This window comes from Populus euphratica, unplaced genomic scaffold (assembly GCF_000495115.2).
Source record: "Populus euphratica unplaced genomic scaffold, PopEup_1.0 scaffold1008.1, whole genome shotgun sequence".
In the NCBI taxonomy this organism is placed as follows: Eukaryota; Viridiplantae; Streptophyta; class Magnoliopsida; order Malpighiales; family Salicaceae; genus Populus; species Populus euphratica.
Window position 1 is genome coordinate 129885 of NW_011500400.1, and position 7655 is coordinate 137539.

Genomic DNA, 7655 nt, shown 5'->3' on the forward strand with positions numbered 1-7655 from the left:
ATCAATGATTTATGATTTATCTTAATATGAACATGTGCCTCCGAATATTGAAGCATCCAATTAGTAGTTATTTTTCTTTAAAATAATTCATATCCATTTTGCCTAGGTTGCTGTTCATAATATTAATGAATTGCTTTGTTAAGTGTGTCATTTCACCTGATTCAATAAAAATCTCATCAGAGTTTTTTCTTTTCTAGCTAAAATTAGTTCAAACACAAATCTAGCAAGAAAATCAACATAAACCACAAATTTATAACTATGTCTAGAAAAAACAAATTCTAAGAATTAAGTTTTACTATGTCATTTTAATTTTATGTTTACATAAAAAGATAAAATAAATAGATCTTCGTATATTTCTTAGCTAATGAAAAATTAACATATGAGATATTTGAAACATCTTGTCATAAATATAAAATCTCATAAATAAAAATTAATTAACAAAATAATATCATGTGGCATTGGAAAAAAACTCGAGAGTTCTTATAAATATTTATAAATAGAAGTCCTTCCCCTAAACAGAAAGATAAGAAGAATTCTTGGATATACAATTTTTTTTTCAAAACAAGCACTTTAAATAAAGAAACTATCTTAAAAACTCTCATACCTCCTTCATCTATGTTTAAAGTCTACAAAAAATAAAGCTCTATTGGATCAAGTTTAAACATCCTGTAAGAGTTTTTTAACAACATTTTGAAGACAAATTAAATGTACTATTTAAAGTATCAAATCACCAAATATCGCTTCACAATACATATCTAAATTCGTATTCTTGTAAAGCACAAATCTTAGCTTGATCTTACAAATAAATCAAGTTACCATATGTCAAATCCAATGGAAGAAATTGTCTTATTCTTTTGAAATAATATTTTAGATAAGGATTATACTTGATCATATATTTAATAAAATCATATATTTGTACATGTATGCTTATTTAATTTCAGGTGCTGAAAATTATATCTATAATTTTCTAGCGACTCTATTAGGGACATTTCCACTTCTCATCTCTTCCCTTCAAGAAAGAATTTTCAACAACTTCTCGATGGAAACTAGGAAGAACATGATCACCATTATCACTTCCAAAAACAATAAGGCTACTAATTCAATTTGTCAACATACCATTGAAGATTCTCTAATCTCACCATTGAAAAAAAATCTATTGTCGAGTTGTATACACAAACTAAGCAATTCCAAGCTAGTGCCAGCATCAAATGCGAAAAGGGCATAGAAACTCTATCCAAATCTAAAGTTGTAAGTAACTTCACCATAAAAAATCAAATGGGTTGCATGGATTTTTGTTCGACATTTAAGGTGACTACTTCAACAATTCACCCATAAAGACCACCCCATGTCGATCACCAAGTAAGGCTTTGAGTTTTGGCATTATATCAGTGATGACAATCAAGACTACATCTTTGGAGGATCAAATGATTAACTTGATAAAATTTGTAGAGGGGCTTTCAACTTCACTCAAGGCAAAAGACCATGAGATAGCAAAGCTGATGAACAAACTTAAGAGCATAAACAAGGAAGGCCATACTTTGGCTATTAAGGCTTTACAAGTGGATCAACTAGATGTCATTAGTGATTATACAATTAGAGCTACAAGGAATATTCGTAATATTACTGATGGATGTTGCATGTCATATTCTTACAAATTAATTACCTTAACTTAAACAAATAAGATAGTATAGAATAAGTAAGGGATTGATCCTACGAAGAAGATATAATCTAGGTCTTTATGCTAAATGATTCAAAGATAGGTGATTTTGATATTATCTAAGCTATGTTAGGGTAAACAAAATAAAGTACTCAAACTAAGTTAAATAAGCCAAAATTATTAACAGAAAAACATTAGTCTCAGGTAAACATCTGATTAGTATTTAAAAGTGCATTTTTATCGAGGTTTTATATCATCATTTTGCACTTGAAGTATCTTTAACTCCTTAACTAAAGCATGTTTTATAATAACATATCTAATAATATAAGATATCTTTAATTTATAATAAATGTTTATCTTAAATGCAGGCCTATCACATAAATAAAAGGAATGATTGATGAGTTTAAGTACTGAAATTGAAAGGACAAAGAGATAGCCAAACTTAGAAAATAGATGCTGGTGCAGTCCAAACTAGAACACTATTTGGTAATTGGGTCATATCTGGAGTTGTAGATCTCAGATTTAGGTCTAATTTATATGGATGGAAAGTAAGAAATAGGCCTGCAACTTTCATTAAGGTCTAGTTTTAATAAGATCGTTTTCGAGTCCAAATTATAGTAACAACAAAGAAGTCTAAATCTATTATGCAGCCCAAATACTGTTCAGTATTCAACCAATATCTAGAGTTATAGAAGTCTAAATGACCTCAATTTTTTTTCTTAGAAAGCTAAGACAATTTTCTAGAACTTTCATGTTTTGAATTGGTTCAAATTCTGACATTATCAATGATATTTTAGGCAAATAAGAGAAGATAAGGATTGTCACCGCATCAAAAGTTGGCCACCACTCATCAATTATTCATCAAATCAATAGTTCCTAATTTTGGCCTATAAAAGGAGGCATTTGCCATGCATTTAGGTATTTTGGTTTCCAGATCAAGATCATACTCTTACTTTCTCTCTTTGTATTTCTTATGTTTTGCTTTCATTAATATCAAGTTTATGCATTTCATTTCCTTTCCTTTACTTAGTTAACTTTTATCTTATTTATGCTCTTATTTTTTTTATTTATTTTTCTTTCTTTCATTATGTTTGTTAAGTTTATTATGTCAAAGTGAAAAGGTTACATCGATGATGTAAGAATAAGTATAGTATAAACTCAACATGAACCTTAATGTTTGATACTAACATGTTTTGTATTTAGTATCTTGTTCACTTTTAATACTTTGTTTGTTAAATGGTTAATTTTGATTTATGCTGTATAACACGTGGTACAATAAATACTTGACACTTTTATAGCTCATGTTGTATGGTATAACCGACACCTAAGCTATGAAAGGAACTTGATTTGTTGTTAACACAAGTTATAATCATGAATGCTTGACAACATTTACAAGTATTAACATTATTCGAACTAATGTAATCATGTTAATAATTTATAATCTGATTGCCATTGTGTGTGGTTTCCAATTGAATAATAAGAGTTTATACTATACTTGTTTGACATACAATTAGTGGATCCTCTAACTTTGACATGTAGTGTTATCATTATTTAATTCTTATATTAATCTTTCATCTCAAAGCTCTTATCATCTTCTTCTTCTTTTTCTTTATTATTATTATTATTATTATTATTATTGTTATTATTATTATTATGGATTTGTTATTGTTGTGTTATTATTATTTATAATTTATACAATTATCCTCCATGTGGTTCGACCCGGTCTTGCCAGATTATTTATTACTTCAACACTCCTGCACTTGGGGGAAGACATCAATTTTTCATTCGTGTCAAGTTTTTAACACCGTTGCTGAGGAGATAAATTCTTGTCCAAATTATAGTATTTATTTTATTTTCTCTTTTACCTTTTCTTATATCTAACTTTATTTTTTTTTTGTTTTGTTTCTTCTTCTTGTGTTTTCTTTTTTCTTTTATTCTATTCCTACACGTGCATGAGAGTGTGATTATATACATTAAGTGATAGATTTTATAGGGTATCCTCATTATTTTTAGAAAATATACTTGAAGATAAGCAATCCCTTCACAATGAGAATAATGAGAATAACCGTGTTAGAACACTTAGAGACCACATGAATCTCAAAAGAACAAGTGCACCCTCATGTATAATTTTCTCCCCTGATGCATCTCATTTTAATTTTAAGCCAGATATTATTCAACTTTTACCTTCTTTTCATGGCTTAGATTTAGAAAATCTATATTTGTATTTAAGGAAATTTAAGGAGGCTTGTAACACCTATAATGACTCAATTTGTAACATGAACACCATCATATTAAAGCTTTTTTTAAAAAAAATAAAGCTAAAACATGGCTATAAAATTTAAGACCTGGATCCATTCGTGCTTGGGATAAAATGCAACAACAGTTTTTTAAATAAGTTTTTTCTTTGTCATAGAACAAACTCTTTTAAAAGATAAATCATTATTTTTACTCAAAAATCAGGAGAAACATTTTACCAATGTTGGGATAGATACTGAGATTTGCTTAATACTTGCCCTTATCATGGTTTTGAAATATGGAGATTGGTTTCATATTTTTATGAAGGGTTAACACCTAAAGATAAGCAAATGGTGGAATTGATATGCAATGGAACTTTTGAAGATAAAGACCCTGATGAAGCAATGAAATACTTTGATTTATTAGCTGAAAATGCTCAAAATTGGGATACTACAAGTACTTATAAGGTACTAAGTAAAACTCAACCTCATACATGTAGTGGAGGTATGTACAACCTTAAGGAAGATTATGACCTCTAAGTCAAGTTTGCATCTTTAGCTAAAAAAGTTGAGGCACTGGAATTAAAAAAAAGTGGTAAATTAAAATCTATTCAAGATATTGTGTGTCAAATCTGTGAAACAAATGAACACTTAACTAGTGACTATCCAACTTCATCTTCTTTTAAGGAATGTCTCCATAAACAAACTCATGCTTTAAACAGTTTTTAAAGGTCCAATCATAACCCATACTCGCAAACATACAACCCTAGTTGGAGAAATTACCCAAATTTCAGTTGGAAGAGTGAGAACAATAATGCACAAACTTCACAACCACCATTTCAAACACATTGTAATTTTTAAAATTCTTATAAATATGCACCTCCTTATGCTCCCCCTTCTAAAAAAATCTTGAGGAAATATTGCATGTATTCATTGAAAAGCAAGAGACAATCAACTCTCAACTTGCTTAAAGCATGATAGATTTTAAAGATCCTCCTACAAAGTTCACACCTGCTCTAACTTTCCAAGAGAAAGGTAAGTTTTCATCCCAACCACAATAAAATCCCAAGGGGCAATATAATGCAAATGCAAGTAGTTCTGAAAGCCAATACATGGATCAAGTCAAATTAGTCAACACTCTTCGTAGTGGTAAAGTTATTGAAAAACTCACTCTTAAACCTTATGAGAAAGATGATGAGTCAATCTCTAAGGGTAAGGAAGGGGTTAAATCTAAATATTGTAAAGAAAAGACTGATTCCCCACCAGTACTTCTATTTTCTCATGTCATGACCAAACAAAGGAAAGTCAATCACAACTCTGAAATTTTTGAAACTTTTAAACAAGTAAAGATTAATATACCTTTGCTAGATGCTATTAAACAGGTTCCTTTTTATGCCAAATTTTTAAAAGATCTGTGCATTGTGAAGAGAAAACTAAATGTGAAAAAGAAAGCCTTTAGTCGAACAAGTAAGTGCTATTTTTCAGAATAATAATGCTTTAAAATATAAAGACCCTGGTTATCCTATAATTTCTTATTTTATTAGAGAACATAAAATTAAAAAAGCCTTTTTTGATCTTAGAGCTAGTGTGAATTTACTTCTATATTCAGTTTTTCAAAGTCTCAATCTAGGTGAGTTAGAACCAATTTCTATAATTCTCTCACTTGCTAATAGATCTGTAAAAGTGCCTAGAGGAATAGTTGAAGATGTGTTAGTACAAGTCGATAAATTCATTTATCCTAAGGATTTTATTGTCTTGAACACATAACGTGTTAAAGCATGTAATTCATTTCCTGTTATTTTAGGACGTCCATTTCTTACAACTTATAATACATTGATTAATTGTAGGAATGGACAGATGAAGTTATCTTTTGGAAACATGACATTGGAGATGAATATTTTCAACATTTGCAAACAACCTAGAGATGATAATGATTCACAAGAAATAGATCTTATTGATGAATTAGTTTATGATCAATTTGAATTTACCTTGAGTAAAATAGAGTTTGATGAATCTTAAGATGTGCAAATGATTTATTCTCAGGAAGAAATCACAAATGAAAAAGGAACCACAAATATTGATGCGGATCTTTTGTCAAGAGTGACAACAAATTTGACATTTTACATCACACCAATTGATGATTACTTTCCTAACGAATCTTTACTTTCTCTTAGTTTAATGCCTTGGTTTACTAAAAATATTAATTTTCTTGCTTCAGGAGATTTGTCAGCTTATTGGAGTACCTAAGATAAAGGAAAGTTTTTGAATGAAGTGAAGAACTTTTATTGGGATGATCCTAACTTATTCAAATATTTTCTTGATCAAATATTTCAAAAATACACTCCTGATAATGTGGTAAGTAGTGTCATTAAAGTTTGTCATTATGAAGCATGTGGGAGTCATTTCACATCAAAAAAGACAGCGACGAAAATCTTTCAAAATGGATTTTATTGGCCCACCATGTTCAAGGACATGCATACATTTTGTAAAACTTGTGAAAATTGTCAAAAAGTTGATACTGGTAAAAAAGTTTTACTTTATAATTCTTGACTCCATTTATTCTCTAGAGACCTAAGATCAAGATGGAGCAGTCCATTTATTGAGAAACATGTGTATCCTTATGGGGCAATTGATATTGAGAATCTAAAGAATGATAATGTTTTTAAGGTAAATAGACATCGTGTGAAAGCTTACTTTGATAATTTTCCTAGTGAAAATGAATCTATTGGTTTGAATGATCTTGTAGATAAAGGTCTATTATTTTTTTTGTGTTTCTTTTTTTTATGTGTGACTCTTGTTTTGTTAGTCTCTCTCACCCCGATTAAATGGCGGATAATGGTACTTCGTGACTCTTAAGTCGGTTCTTTCAGTTTCCTATGATAGCTGATATCTGTATATATATTTGTTCAATTCCTTGTTCCTTTTCTTTTCTTTGCATCTCTTTTCCACTTCTCATCCTAAAAAATGGACACCACTCTTGAAAAATTAAAAAAGTATTTTCCTACTTTGCCTCAAAATACGATCATAAAAATTTACCAAGCTAGGTGTGTAAGATTGAGGTTGTTAATGAACCATGAAATTCTTGAAAGGATTTGTTGACTAATTGAAGCAAAGATCTGATTATCAAGTGAGTCTTCCAATCTTTTTATTTCATACATGCTTAGGATAGGTAAAATCACTCTGGCAAAGAAACGTTGTGCAAAACAATTGAAAGTTTATCATTGATGTGCTAGATAGACTTGTAACGCACAATGTCATTTTTTAGAAATGGTATATATAAACCATGAAGATAAAATACAATTCATGAAGGATGGTCTAAGTAAGGAGTCTTTAGATAATCTTCTATTAGCTCTTAAGATGCATCCTAGTGGAGATGTGCATCATGCAATTCATGATTTATGACCCCATTTTCATAAAGAATATGATCGACTTAATCTAGGAAATATGACTAAAAAAGACCTTGTTTGTCATTTTTTAAGAAAATTGGATGAGAAGTTTATCCCGACCCATAAGGGGCGTTTAAGCCGTTCTTGAACGTAAAATTATGGGAAGGTGTGAGCCATGACACAACTAAAAGATTAATGTCTTTTTCCAAGTGTAGGAGTGTCGAAGTAATAAATAACCCCCCAAAAACCAGGGTCGAACTATAGGGAGCTTAATTGTATAAATTATAAATAACAATAACACAACAACAACAAATCCATAATAATAATAATAATAATAATAATAATAATAATAATAATAAAGAAAAATAAAAAGAAGAA